Raw genomic sequence first — 16174 nt, forward strand, 5'->3', positions numbered from 1 at the left:
CTCCTTGCTTTCAGGGTAGCAGACTGGCAGCATTCCTTTGTTGCAGTATCAGAAATGTGTTTGCATAAATGTAGTTAGTACATATTCTAACTAGCTACTGTTCCCCTTAGGAGGGGACAAGAGTGTGCCACACTGCTAAGCAAATCTTCAGAGCTCTGGAGGCAGTGTCCTTTTGTCAGCAGCATTTGGAGCAGGGAACTCCTTTTCCCCTTGTGTTAATTCTATCTTAAATGTGGGATCTGGACAAAATTTTAATGAAAAACCTTGAAAAATGTTTTTCACTAGATGACTATGAAAATACTTCATAATTCGCTTTTTTTTTTTTTTTTTCTTTTTTCCCAGTTGGTCATTTATATTCTGCACAGACTAGAATAGCACTATGGGGGGAGCATTTAAATAGGAAGAAGATTTGTCATCTGTCACACTCTGAAATTAAACTTTTGATATCGAGTTATTGCCTTAGAAATAACTTCAAAAAATTTACATGATGAGAAAAGTACACGATGGGGGAAGCTGTTGAAGTAGTTATGTAATAACACTGTTAAATCCACTATAGCCGAGCAGATTTTTTTAAAATATGTATTTATTTATGAATAAATTAAAATGTATATATACCCACCCAATAGAAATTTCAATGACTCCTAGACCACTTCTGTGGATTTCCTTTTTCTTTTAAGAAAATGACAGAAGAGAATTCGAGGTTCCCAGAGCTGCTGCAGAGCTTTCTATCCAGCTTTGTTAGATGGCTTTAAATCTTCTTGTTGTACACTGACCTATCTTAAGAAAGTGGAAAGAAAAGGAAGTAGTTACATGTAAGGAGAGCAGTTCGTTACATCGGGAAGTAAAGCTCAAAAGTATTGATGGCAAGTTGTACGAACAGTGAAGATGGAGGATACTCTATAATTATGGCTACAGTTGAAAGCCTGTTTGGACTTCATCACGATGCTTCTGTTCTGTAGAAAGGTGTTAAAAAGAAGTTATGAAAGAGGTGAAACAAGAAGCCTATCTCTAGCGGTGGGGATAATGGAGCTGCTCATAGCTGCTCCTCTCTCCCACAGCTGATTTTATTTTTCAAAATCCTCCCTAAAAGAAAATACCTGAGCAACTGTGTTCATTAAAGCTGTTATTTGTAGACAAGTGAACAACTTGTCCTCTGCTAAATCAGGTTGCTTGCTTTGTTTTTGCTTATCCCCTGTTGACAGCTTCTGCAATTGTGCAGGGAGCTCGGAGGCAGTGCTGCTGCACGGCGTGGCTGCTGAGCACAACAGGTGGATGTGCCTGTGCTTTGTGTGGATTTTTTTGTCTGCTGCAAGTACGTATGTGTGTCTTACTCATGACTAGAGGAGACTGTGGTCAGGTAGTTTCTTCCCCCCAAATACTTACATTTTATCCCCTCCTTTTGGCATGTAGCTGATGGCAGGCTTCATTTAGCATGAAGAGCCATGGGGTGCGAGACTGGCCGTGCTGTCAGATTGTAATGCTGCCTGACAGCAGAGGTAGATGGCAGCAGCTAGCGGTGTGGGGATCCTTCCCCTGGTCCCTTTGGATCCGGATCCCTTTGGTACACACAGGAAGCTGGGTGGCAACTGCCAGTGGCGCTGCTCGTGGGCCAAGCGCCAGCCCAACGTGTGGCACAGAAGTCTCACGTGCTTAGGAATTGTGCCACTTGTAGCTTGGGTGCCTGAAAAGCAGTGTTTTGGTCTGTTCTTGACTAGGGCTTTCAGAAAGAAGAAAATGTGATTTTTCTAATAAAAATATTTTTTCAAACCCAAATTACATTTTTTTTTTTTCCATAGGAGGAGGTGACAATCTTTTTTTTTTTTTTTTTTAGCAAGTTTTTACTTTTTTTTTTTTTTTTTTTTGTAAGACCTCAAAGTGTCTAGAAACTTTCTTGGATCACCAGACTGATCTGAGAGAAAGAAATCCAGTGTCTATGCTTAACACAGCTGTAAAGCTCTATAATCTCACATAGCTGTTGTTCTTATCTGCTGACTCTTATAGTCCAGGTAATATTCTAGAATCAGCCACATTTATTAAAGGAATTAGTAATAACTCCAACATATGAGGTAAATATGAACAGCGAAGGAGCTTGCACAGAATTTATCATAGTTGTTTTATTTTCATTGAGTTTTTGAGTTTCAGTTCTGCTACAAATCCTTTGATTCTAGCTTTGATTCTAGCACTTGTAATTCTAGCACATGTATTTAAGATTTTTAAAAATAATTTATAATCTGAATACTTCAGGGTAACAAAACAACACACAAATAAAACTCTTACAGTTTTTTTTTTCCCTGTTTTAAATCTATAATAGATGGCCTCTGAACAAAATAGATAATATAGATTAACTCTTCTGTTTTGCTTGAGGCATAATCAATTCCAGATGTGGTTTTGGCATACAGTAAAACTTTTATGATCAGTTCTGCTGTCATCTCATTCCCAACAGTTTTAGGCCACTAATGAAATTAAAGCAACTGTGAGGGCATCAGTGACCTCAGCTCTCCAGGTAAAATGATTTGGATTATTTTAAGTAATGCATCTATAACTTTCACAACCCATTGGAGCAGCAGTGTTATCTCTTTGGTGCCTAAAACCCTCTTCTTAGCTTCAAGAGTGACTCAAAGTGCTTAGAATTTCACTTTGATTTTAGTGTCCGCCACCTTCTCCATGGAAAGCACCAGGTTTGGGAGTCTGAAAGTGTTTGAAAGTGTTTTACTGCTTTGGGGCAATGTTTCAAGCTCCCACTTCTTGCTAGATCTTTTCTGAGATGAGCAACCTCTTTAGAACAATCTCCTTGATTCATATAATTCAACCTGGAAACCCGGCACTTGCTGCTTTTTCAGTGTGTCACCTGATGAGAGATGACAGTAGATGTACCGCAGCCATGGAGAGGCTTCGCTGCCTGTCTTTTTGACATATTGAGCTAACACATAGGCTGTCAGTTTTGTTTTGCAATGCTATAATTACTTACACTCAAATCCTGGAGAAAGATGAGATGCATTTCACATTGTAAGCTAAACTTGGAGTAATACTACATTTATGGGAGATGGAAAAAAACTGAAAATGTAGTAGAGGCCTGTGCCACTGGGTGGGTGGGCAGGGGCGAAAACCGTTTCATTAGGGAAAAAAAAAAAAAAAAAAGGCAATCTACCCTCTCCCCATGATAATCTCCTTTCACAGTATCAGTGGGGATTGCCTTTCCTGTTGCCTTCTCAGCCTTCCAGATGTGATTTCATTTCTCTACCAGCTTGAATTGCAGATACATGGTGTTGAAATTCTTACTAATGCCCTAGCCCTTGGCCTTTAGATGTTAGAGCATCCACTTTAGAAAGGTTTTATCATTCACCTGGTCTAGAGCTTCATAAATTTAATGTCCAGATATTAATAAACTCTGACTTAGGAGAGGAGTGCCAAGCAGAGTGCGCTTGTGGTCTGTTCCACCTCATGGGACAAAAGCACTGCAGGTCTTCCCTCCCAGAGGCAGTCCTAACATAGCCAACTGGTTTAGTTATCCCTGCTCCACCGAAAGCTCAGCATTCTTTTAAATTAATGAAATTGAATTATTTTTGTTGGTACAAAATTTGCATTCATGATAACTTCAATAATTTCAACGTCCTTTGTTTATCTTAAGAGATGCTTTTACTTACTCTGTAGCAGCAACATCTAGACAATTCAGAGAAAAGTGGAAAGAAATTCAGTGATGCTGCAGTGAATGTAACTTACTGGAACTTGTAAATTGAAAATACAAGGCAACTCTGACCCAAGCTACAGTATAAATTTTGGCTGTGTACAGTATCGTGCCAAATACTGATGTAATTTATCTAATTTTGTTACAATTTTTATCTTTACCATTATTATTCTCTACATTTAGGTAAATATTTAGTGATGGACTATATATGTGTATATTTTAGCCTCGTCTTCATGGATTTAAAATAAGAATTTCTCATTGTGTAGACTCTGTGATTACCATTTAAGCTATCTCACATGAACTATATGTGTGTACTTTGTCCACTGGCTGTAAAGGAGTCAATCAAATAAAGGAAATAATGGAAAATCTTAGCTATCAGGTGGCAAGAGTGCACATATTGAGTAGCGGAAAATACTGCAAGTGGAAAGAGCTCTTTTTAGGTGTTGGAATAATTGTATGTTGCTTGAAGCACACGACGAGAGCAGTTTAAACAGTTATTAAAGAATGTTGCCAGATCTTATCACTGCAGTCATGCATAAAGATCAGTGATCCCCATGCAGCACTACAAAATGTGTGAATGAGGTACACTTACTAAAAATAAACCTATGGAGTGTTGTTCATAAATTGCCATAGGATACTGACTAAATGCGTGCAATCTAAGCTGCACAAAATGATCTCCAAGATTGAGTTCAAGAATGTGTTTAACTGCAGCATTATAAAGGAGCTTAAGAGAAAAAAATAGTTGCAGGCTGTGTGTCTGAGCATTCATCAATGTTTAAAAAATACTAATAAAAAAGTCATACGTCAAAGAAAAAGTCTTTAGTCAAAAAAAAAAAAAGGCAGCATAGTAGAATAGTGATGAGATGAGTAGTGATGAGAGATGAGGGTCAGGCTGGGTGCGGTACAGCGAATGAACGAGGAAGTGCAGCAGATGTGCTGCATCTCCTACAAAGGCACCGGGACGTATTTTACAGGTTTCACTTGGCGTCAATAAATGGAAACTGAAACGTCTCTGAGCCTGACAACCAATCTCTACTATCTCTACTCTTCCTCAGAGTAGTTTGTTAAATTTGAAGCCACTGTAATTCTGCTTTTGCATCATTTGCGAAGAGCAGTATTGGGTCAATTTGGCCCAAGTTGATGTTCCTTAGCAGAAAGTCATCTTAACAGGCTAATCGGATCACCTATGACTTAGGCTGTACAACTGCCAAACTGCCCAAAATAGAGAGGGAAGGGACTATAAAAATAAATAGAAATTTACATCTCTTCAAGGCATCCGGCAATGAGTGAGCTTCCCACAGCAGAATGAAGTAGGGACAAAATCTTTTCCCTTTTAGAAGAATGATTTAATACATACTCTTATACATACTTTTTTTTTCCCACTTGTGTCATTATACAAGCAGAATCTGTTCTCTTTCTCATAAGAAACAGGTTTGCTGATGAAGCCATTGTCACCTCAGCTTTATGTTTTGTGGCTCCTCCAAAGTTTTAGGATGGTGAATAAATTGGAAGTCACATCAATTTCTTTATAGTTCACTCTTCAGTTTGACTAGGGAAGATAAAACCTTTCTCTCATCAAAAGTGTTCTTAAAATCAATAAAATTTTCTTACTATATCGAGATATTTGATTATCAGTTTCTGTATGGTTATTATTTTTTTCAGCCAAGTGTAGAAAAAGAATGATTGCAAGCATTCAAAAATGCTGCTTCAGCACTGGTTTAAGCAATTTAGGGAAACAAATGAAGCACAAAGGATTTTATTTAACAATAAATTTTCTAGAAACTTTTTTTTTTTCTTGAGTGACTGGCTTTCTTAGAGCAAACTCCTTTATGAGGAATTTTACAGCAATCTGCATGACCTTTAACAACTACAGTTTTTCAAAACTTTGGGAATGCCACATAAAAGCGTAAGGGAATATTCATCAGGTGGCACCTTAAGTAATACCTGATGAAAGTAACAATGCATTTTAAATCTAAAATTAATTACTCTGGGATTTATAGCATGGACTATGGTTTTGTCATATTTTCCAATCTGAGAATGCTGTTTTGACAAAGTCAGAGAAATCATGTTGAGAACACTGATTAGACGTTTGAATTTATCCCTCTAGTGTTTGAGCACTGTTCTTTTATCTTCTGAATTTATCCTCAAAGCCAGTCTCACAGAAGTGGAAGTACTTTACTGGTGAGTCAAATGGAGGCAGGAGGATTAATGACACACCTGTACTGTAGGCAGAAATACATTTTTTTTTTTTTTTTTGACCTGAGCCTCAAATTGTAAGCACTGAGAACTGTGTAGGGTAGGCAAAACAGAGCTAAGTATTCCTATCACTATAGTGACCGCATCTGTGTTGCTTTGAGTCCTGAGCTGGGATTCTCTCTTCTTACTCATTTAATTTACGTCATTATCATCTCTGCTGCTAAAGTTGTTTAGACTTGCTATACTTTAAAGTTATTACATTTAAATATTTTCCCTAATATGTCTCCCTCCTTTGCAGTTAGCTTGATTCATGGAGCTATCTGCAAATAGTCTGTAATGGTATCTGATGTTTGGGCTGCATTGCTGGTTTATGGGGAAGACAGATTGCTTTTGCTTAGCTCTGGTATTGTGCACACAATTCAGAATGATACAGCTCTCGTATTCAGCCATTTTCATGTGTTTCCATAATGGGAAATCTCTGGAATAAGTGCAGCAAAGAGATGCTGGTATCCCAGGTAGTGGAGCAAGTTGTTTGACTTGAAGCTATTGCAACCTTTTGTATAAGATGCAAGAAAGATATTTTGATAACTCATAGTGATTGCATTCCACGGCACTTCTATCAGGTGCTTTAGCCTTTTTGTTGGCTAGATTTCAATTCCATTAATGTTGAAACCTAACTACCTAACCTAGCCTTGACTCTCAAACAAGTTTTATTTTCCTTCTAATTTCCAGCCTGAACAAATGTGCAGTGGAACTAATACAGTCAAGTAATCACCTTTTGGCTGTTAATAGCATGATATATATTCAGTTCGTGTATCATTTTGTATTGTTCGGATAGTGCTTTAAAAATTCAGAAAAGAAATAGATACTGAATGTATTTTGAAACTCTTATAAGGCTGTTGTTGCTTTCACCTCTCAACAAGCCTCACAGCTTAATGAAATAATTATCTGACTAGGGGTAAAAAGGTATGCTTACCAAGTCATGTCTTAACAAATATAAACACATGTACTATTATGTTTCTGTTTACTTAACAAATCATGTCCAGGTGGTTTTAAATAGATTCTTGAAAACATAGAAATCCTCTTGTTAAATTTGTGAATCAAAGAGATATCTACATGCTTGTCTTGATGTATTCTTGGAGATATTCGGTTTCATCTCCTCCAAAAGTAACTAGATTAAACTTTGATTTACTCTGATTCATACATATATTTATTTACTAGACCTTTTTCCCTTTCAAATAATTAATTCTAAGGAATACATAGCTTATACATTCTATTAAAGACTTAGAGAACTCAATGCTACTATTGAATAATTATAAATGGTAACAAATGTAATAGCTTTTACTTATATCATTTAAGATTTTTTTACTTTTTTTTTTAAAGTAGGCACATTAACTCTTCACTTATTAGAATCTGTTAGAGTTGCATTTTTTTTTTTAAGCTTTCAAGTTAATGCATTAGGGGAGTAATAGAGAAGAGATGAGGTTAATTTTATTACTCGTTCAATAAAAACACTTGAACTTAAATAAAACCAGATGCTTTTAAATGGTTGGACTGTATTATTATTATTATTATTATTATTACATCTACATGTACTGGACATTACATCCAGTCACAATTTATATTTCCAAAAATTGAAACTGTTTCTTCTTTATTTCTATTAGGGCTTGCATGCTGTGGCACAAAGACTGCATCACGCTGTGCGCTATGTTCATGGTAAGCCTTATTTAATCTTTTTAAGTTATACACAGTGTAATTCCAGGGGATAAAACATTATTTTGTCAGTCTGCCAGTTGAGATTATCATAAACACACTAATGCAACTTTATTCTGTATCTGCTGTACAGATCTAGTCTCAAACTTCCAGTTTTGCACAATATCCGGTGCAAAATTAGTTTTAAAAATCTACGATGAATCTGATGAGGGCCTGCAATTTTCAACTGTTTTGTTCAAAAATGAACTCTCAGACAGTGCAGCACAGGGACATTTTTGTAGATAAAATACTGCAGTGGCACCCCAATTCATGACTGGTCTCCAAATGACAAGAAGAGTAACACAAAAGGCCCAGGCTAGGATGCATCAATTCCTGTTTTGTCCAGGCTCCATGCCTGAAGATGCCTTATCTATGCTAAGCAATTCTCCATGGCTGCCAACTCTTTAGTGCTTCTTAAAATAATTAAGTTAAAAATATTTCATAAACTCATTTTGTATAGGCAAAAAAAGCCCCTGTGCTCCTCCAAAGTGGCATACATTTCTTCTGTTCCCTTTCTCCTCCAAATATTAGCAAATTACCATTTTTATTATGGATATGACATGAAAATAAACCATCTCCTGGAATTAAGCCCCACTTTATCAAATGGTTTCCAACTATGTCCTGTTCTTTTCTGACCTGCTAAATAAAAAATACCTTCTGTATTTCTGGGTTTCCTGATGTAGGTTTTTAAATTTATGACTTTCCCCTTCCTTTTTACTGGAAGCAACTTGAATCCTTATGTGGTACCATCTCCACCCCTACCCCCATCAGTTCTCTTACCTACTAAAGGGTCTATGCTAATCAGTGACCTCTGCCTCTAAGACTAGAAGTTAGTAAACAGTTTTCCCTAGCTGATGGGATTAAAGTGCCAGAGGTGTGGCCCAGGCTTTAAGGGACATGGTCTTTAAATCTTCTTCCCTAATTCACTTACATTCAAGTCAGCAAATTTAAAATCTGCTTCATTGAACTGTCAAGGTAAGCACTGGAGACATTTAGCTTTTTCTTGGTGTTTCTAACAGTCCAATCACATCCATAGATGTACTGCTTCTTCCTGAATAAAAATGTAATCCTAGCGTATTCACTGGCTTCTTAATAAGCACACTTACTGATGGCAATAGTTTGTCTTGCAGGGTCTTGAACAGCCAGCAGGTTTATGTGTGCATTTGCAGATCATGACCAAGGACAAGCCCTTGCTCAATTGCATATTACATTTAACTACTCATCCCTCTTGAATAGCAATTAATGCAAGAACAAAAGCTTAACATTTGTCAGGTGTTTTAATGCTATCATTCTTCTGTCTCCAGACTTTTTTTTTTTCTTTTTTTTTTTTTTTTTCCTCATTCTGCAAACTGAAGGTCTTTTTCTGTAGTCTCCTGTACAACACAGTGGTAGTATGGAGCAGTTCTACTGGTCTCAGTGCTTGCTAAAAGTTTGGAAAGTGTGTGAGGATCTTAGCACTGACTGCAAATTAATTAGTCTGGGAGCACCAGAAAGATGGTAATGGCTCCATTAATAATTTCGCTTTCTTATAGTCTTGGTTTTAAAATAGTGGAGCAGTGTTTTCTTCTCTAAAGTACAATAAAAGTGTCTTTCAATTTTAGAGACCATCTAGGAGTAATTCTTTTCAAGATTTGTAGATGTTCTCTAAAGTATGGGGTTCATAATTTTAATTTACACAATTACGGAATAAGGCTCAGCCTGGCATTGCTTAGCTAAAATATTTTTACAACAAGTACAAGAAATCATTGTAAACTCAAATGCCCGGTAGTTGGATTTTACCAATGCAAACTGTTTTTATTGATTAGGCAAGTCTGACAGTATTATTGTCAAGTTAATTACTATTTTTTTAAATGCATCAAGACTAGCATAAAAATTTAGATAAACTAAGCTATAGCCTCTCTGGTTTTGATGGGAAAATTAATCGTATGCTGCTGATGCTTCTCTAATGGTTTTGAAATGGTTTTTGAGGGTGTTTAAAACAACAATAAATCACACCTATTAAAATATAGTACTTGTCACTTTTGAATCAGGGGTAGTTGTATATCTAGGACAGTATATATACAGTTATTCTGTATATTATCTAAAACATGCCCCCTAAAGGTGCTGCTGAACCTTTTTCTTTTACAGTAGTTTCATCAGTTTATGTGCTCCTCATACTGAGCTTTCTTTCTGAAGGCCCATAGTTAATTTTCAGATACCCATAGTATTTTCAATTGAATCTAGCACTATTATTCAGCTTCTGATATATGGTTTATCTGATTAATGTTGTTTGGGGATTGCAATTATTTTGAACAATTTGTCTTCTTTTATCTGCTGTAATGCAACTTTTATTAGAACTCGCTTGAAGAATGCAGTTTACATCATTGAATGAGCAGGACTGAAACACTGGGCAGTGTAGGAGTGGCTCCTGTACTCAGTGAATGTGGCCTTTGTTGTATGCCTGCCTTGTATCCCTGAAACGCTTCTTGTGGCAAGATGCTTTTCTATAGTTTATCTGTTTACAAATACTATCTACAAATAAGAGTCATATAACTTCTGCAGGGTTGGGATCTTTTGATTGCAGCTGTTCATAATTAGATTTGTTTACAAAATAGATCAAGCCAATGAAGGGTGCACAGAAAACTGACTTAGAGCTTATCAAATTAGCTAAGTAGAGCAATTAATCAGACAGACCTTAACTTGATTTGAGTTTTCTAAAGTTTCTTTTTTTTTTTTTTTTTTTTTTTTTTTTCTTAAAGAAGACATTAAATGTGAAGCTGGGTTTGGCGGGACAGTCTCCCAGACATGCACATGACAAGGAGAGTGTCAGCAGTGGTAGTGAGCTCTCCACAATCATCATACACCTTTCAGAAACCTTCTGACTTTCCCAATGCACAGGGCAGCGTGTTGCTATGCCATGACCTGTATCTGCTTTAAAAAAAAAAAAAACGCAAACAAAAGCCCAAAACTGTATGGGAAAAATACCTGAGATCTACCTTCAGTTTTTGTATCCACATACTGCAGTCCTGGCAAGTAGGGTGGGAGCTCCCTGCCATTAGCACCAGTGCTGTTACACCGGTAGTTCCAAATAGCCCAAGTTCTCAGCAAAGACAGTACAATTCACTTGGTATGAAGTACAGTATTGATATGAGGCAGAAAAAAGTGTGTTTTGGTTTTCATCATCAAAAAGTTTTCTCCATGCTAAACTCTACCAATTGACTAATTCAGTTCCCCCAGATCATATTATTTTGGACTGAAATAATCTCTCTTCAGTGGAGTGCTCTCTGCAGCATGAATACAGTGTAGGGTGAGCGCAGTATTTTATCCAAACGATAACTTGTCAGTGAAAGTGTTTAAAAGGCAACTCTTCAGAAACTTCTGATTACAGTATGGTAACAGCCGTTGAGGTGTCCTGAAAATGATGCTGTTAACAAGTTCATTTTGCTTTTAAGTAAGTTTATTTGTCTGAAGCTGTTAATAGCAGTCCTTAATTGGGCAGTTAGCTGTGCTGCCTCGAAGTAAAAATGTACCATTAGCTACAACTGATTCTTAAATAGCAGTTGCTTGTCAGCCTATAAAAATCCGGCCAACAGTGTGCTAGATACTGGGTTGCAGAGCCAAGCTGGTGGTGGTATACGGTATTTCATTTTGTGTTGCTTAAATACAGGCTAGATCGCTGCTTAAATCCATGCAGACCAAAAACAGCTGAAACCCCCTCCTCCTCTACTCTTCTCAGTAAGGAGTAAAGGACTGCTCTGGGTTTATGCAGAGTGCACCATGTGCCCCTGGCCAAGCTCCTGGGTTTTATGTGTGTGTATATAGTGCGACTTCGTGCAAATTAGTACTTCTGACTCTTGTGCAAATGAGCTGTGGACCTGCTGTTCGCTATGTGTGGGCAAAGCACACAGAGGTATACAGGAGCTTTAAGCTACCCTTCCATCATTGTGTGTAGAAGGCTGCCTTACTTCAATCCTGTATGAAAACATGCAATATGCAAGTATTGGTACCAGGAAACTGGCAAAGAAATCCACCTGGAAGAAGGGGAAGATCAATTAAGGATTATTGCTAGTCTTGACTGTTTTAAGCTGAATGCTTCTTTCGTATAATGAAACTTTTGTGGACAAAATATTTCTTAGATATTGAGGAAATGCACCTAATTTTACTCACCTGTTAATCTGTATCTGTACTTAACCAAGTGAAAGGAGGCAAGTGAAAGTGTTAAATATGCTGTTATGGATTTTCTTCTTAATTTGTTCACACAAACCAATGATCTTGTATTTTTAGATAGAATTCTTCTGTCTTTCACTGCAGGGAAAAAAAAAGTGTGAAGTGTATTTTTTTCCTTGTGTCATTTCCTAATAAACAGCACTGGTATTTGTCAGGTTTGGCCCTGGCAAACTGGTCCAAAGCCCCATATCATTGCCACTGAATAAAGGAGATCTCTCTCCTGACATGACCTTTGCCATTACCTTTTCCTTCTCTTCAAGAGGACAAATCATTTTTTTTTTTTTTTTTTTTTTTTTTAATTTACACTTGCAATGTATCCTAAACCTTGTCAGAAAAAAGGACTGATGAGCTACCAGTCTGTGTTCCAAACAGAAAGGCTCAGTATCCAAATTCAGCAATATGTTTTCTACTTTCAAAATTATGTGATTGCTATGATACACCATTCTTTAAGGTGATTTTCATTGTTCCTTCTATGATATAACAGCTTTCTCCCCATGGGATAAAAGCTAATTACCACTCTTCTGAATATGAATTTCTGCCCTTGCATACTTACCCAGCGCCACTCACTGAAGTGCTCCAGTCTGCTCCAGTCCCCTGTGCAGTGCCAGAGAACTGTTAGTTGCACTAGCTGAAGTGTTTTCTTGGCAGTTGATACCCAAAACATAGGGATGAATAGGCTAATATAGAAGCACAGCTGGCAGACTTGAATGCAAGGAAGAATTATGGATGCTTCCTTCAGCCTCAGCACCGATGGGAATGAGACGCTCCTTGGGATTTTGTTACCTATATCTAAATACTGAAATGTCTCTTGGGAGCTTAAATACAGATGTTTTCTGTAAATTTGAACTGATGATTGTTCCCTGTTCCATCAACTCAACTCTAATATTCTAGTTAACTGATATGCTCTGGGTCATTCTTTTTGAAAAGCACACAATGTTATACCTATATGCATTGATTAGGGGCACTTACATTAGAGGATTTTACCTGCATATCTTAAAATACCCTCCTTCCCTCTGTGAAATTGGTTTCTCTGTTTCACAATTATGCAGTGCTTTTACCTTAACTGTCCAGGAATGAAAATGTTAACCAAAGTTATCATTTTGGGTCAGAATTTTAAAATCCCCCCTCCAAAATTTGAAATGATATTTTCATGCCACTAACACTGAATACTTAAAACTCCAAATGTCATGTGCTTAAGTGTTCTTTGAAAGCTATAAAAAGCATAAGATAGAGAGGGAGGTATTTGGATAATTATTTCAAGATTTTTGTAGTTTGATAGAGGTGTTTGCTTTCAGAAGACAAACAGCTCTGAAGGATGATGCCTGAAATGCCAAAGCTGCATTTTCTTCTATATTTATATCAAGGTATATATCAGATAAATTCTCATTTATCTGATGAATTTCAGACACTTGCCTTGATTTTTTTTTTTTTTTTTTTAAACTCACTGAAAATAAGAAACCTTCAGTTCTAACTGATACAGAAGACTGCTGGAAAGAACCTGTAAATAGGAACATTAATCCCTACCCTCCTGTTTCTTACAGATTTGTGGTGTTAGGTCTAAAAGCACTGTGACCATATTTTCAACATGCACGTGCTTTCAAGACGTTTGAATCTGATCAGTTATCCAAATGCTTCTTTTCCTTGGGAAGGTTGGAGGGCTGTACTAAATATGACTGAAGTTATTTTGGTAGCAGTGTGAATATAAAAACTTGTTCGTGTCTTTGCTTGATCTCTCTGAACCGAGTGTAAGATACCTGGATGTGAGTGATAAATGACTCAATACAGGGGAAGGAATGATGGATGACTTGTGAAGCTAAATATTTCATCTCAATAACTGTTACCTGTTCAAAAGCTACAGTAGAGATATTGAGGAGGGTATTTTGCTTTGTACAGGTTTGCATTAGCTGATTTTTTTTTTATTTTTTTTTTATTTTTTTTTTTTTTATCACTGTGCCAAACATAAGCAGAATGTGTATACTATAGTCTATTTCATGGATATAATACATCTTGTTTATAGCAAGATGTGTATTTCTTGTGGTGGTGGTGTCAGGGCCTCAAGCCACTAAGAGGTTGCAATCTTCATAAACCACAAATATTACTACTGATTAATGGACACTCTGGTTCTAGATAGACAGATACTCGTGGGGGTTGCTCTCTGACAAATGAGCAGTATTTTGGAAGTGTGCAAACACAGCAGCTCCCATGTCTCCATGAGATATCTACATCAGGAACCCAGACAACATAGCTCAAGTATCTGGTAGAAGCTGTCATTGAGGAATTAAAATGCAAGATCAAAAATATCCATCCAGCAGCGTGTGTGTGATCCTTTTACCACTGGTACGTCAGTGTGCACTTAAGCACAGTCGAAGCCATTACCAAAACTCTGAGCTGTGCTGCAGCAGGAGCAGATCAGAGTCAGACTCTCCTCCCTGCTGCCTTGTGCTAAGGGAGATAAAAAGTGGCCGATGCTGGACCAAGCTGTGTTGTGGTGATGTGCGGGTGTGTAGCTCTGGCAGCTCCCACCCTGGTGGTGCCCCTGCCCTGCTCTGCGCCACCAGGGAGAGCAGCGATATTGTGGGTTGTGTCAGATGCTGCCCCTTAGCCCTGCTTGGGCCCGTGTTCACAAGGCTGACTTGGAGAACAGGTAGTTCTTTTTCTTATAGTTTGGTGCTCTGAAACTATCACATATCTCCAAGACTTTCTCTATGGGCACCGAAAGTAGCTCACTGACTGCTATTCCTTAGGGGTACTCTGCTGCACAATGGCTCTGGTCACTAATTTGAAATTGCTACTTGCCTTTTTAATTGTTTCCCAGTAATGTAATACAGTATGTTAAAAATAGCACCTTGAAAAAAGACTTGAGAGCCATAGGAATAGGGAGAGAAATCATATTATACTACAATAATGACTATTTTTTTCCATTCTTTTGATTTCGTGAGCTCTCTGCCTATATTCCACTGATGGCTTTTTTTTTTTTTTTTTTTTTTTTTTTTTTTTTTTTTAAACCACCATTTTAAGTGGTAAAGCTGGAAAAGAGGTGATACAGTAACAGTAGTCAGAAGTTATAATCTTTCTCAGTCTCATTTTCTGTAGACTACTTGCCATTATTTGGGGCTTTGGTGAATATCTATCCCAAACTTAATATTAAAAGTATTTATTACTCCATGGCTAAGTATTCATAAACTTGCTTTCACAATAACTGATGCCACAGCTGTGTGTCACATACAGGAGACATTTTGTCCAGGACCTTAATCAAGGTCATTGTTATTTTTGGTGTTGGTAGCTGGGTGTTTTTTCTTCCTCTGTGGAGTACGTTATTTTTAAGAACCTTGATGTCATGGGTGGAAAGCTCCATTCAGTAAAAAGAAATCAGAGTTAAATCCTTTATTTAATGGTCTGAGGCTTATGGCATGAATACCTCTTTTTTTTTTTTTTTTTTTTTTTTTTTTTTTAAATAAAAACAAACAAAAAAAAAAAACCACAACTTACTGTTTTCTATCAAGTAAGAATATTTCTACATTTGCTTAAACACTGCATCAATATTTCCAGCAAAATACTTCTTTCCCTCAAATTTCCTTTTTAATAAAATACAGCCTCTTTGAACTCCACAGGCCTCACCATCTGTTACTCAATTTTCACTCCATAAAATTTTGCTGACATCTGTTTAATCAAAAATATTTTTATAGTCATGGAGAAATTTAGTTCAAACTTGCTATTACGCTATTCCTATACACCAAGGAGAAAATATGTAAATAATGAAGAGGAACTTACGGGAGAGGAGAGGAAAATTTTAAACTTCAGCCTGTTTCTGCTCAGGGCACCCTTAGGCTGTGGAAGTGCTTGTCAGCTTGTTGTCCATGCCTTTCGGCTTGGGAAGGCCGAAACTGTTGCTTAGGCTTTAAAGGCCTGTCCTCATTATTGGCTGTGCAGCTGCTTTCCTTGTCCCTTGTTCCTTTGTTGTCTTTTTACGGGTGAGTTTCCTTTGCTGTCTCTACCAGGACAGCCGTAGAACACCAAGTGGGGTGGATGCTTTTCTTCCATTCATCTCCCTTGGTTTCTCCCTTGCCCACTAGGGTGATACGCTCTCTGGATTCATTGTTTTCCTGTCAAACACACATCAGGCTGAAGTTTGTTGGTGCTATAATAGGCGCTGTCATAGATGTAATGATAATTATTAGTAAAGTCTTATTTTTAGTCTGTTTTGTAAAGGAAATGAGGCATATGCAATTTCTGTCTATCTGTCAGTCTGTTGGCTATCTGTTAAGCTTGATTAGGAAATTCTCACCAGTATTGTGGCCTGATAGACCCTTCCCATATGGCATTAAATTTAACTAT

General features: G+C 37.3%; 1 protein-coding gene across 14 annotated transcripts in view; it reads left to right on the top strand.

Annotated features, from left to right (window-relative positions):
- Window positions 1-16174, top strand: part of ATP2B2 (ATPase plasma membrane Ca2+ transporting 2) — a 419442-nt gene that overhangs the window by 101974 nt on the left and 301294 nt on the right. For all 14 annotated transcript variants that reach the window (XM_084531458.1, XM_084531464.1, XM_084531465.1 and 11 more), the window contains exon 2: window positions 7546-7597. The gene's annotated coding sequence lies outside the window, so the exon portion shown is untranslated. The remainder of the gene's footprint in view (window positions 1-7545; window positions 7598-16174) is intronic.

This window comes from Aythya ferina (assembly GCF_964211825.1).
Source record: "Aythya ferina genome assembly, chromosome: 10".
In the NCBI taxonomy this organism is placed as follows: Eukaryota; Metazoa; Chordata; class Aves; order Anseriformes; family Anatidae; genus Aythya; species Aythya ferina.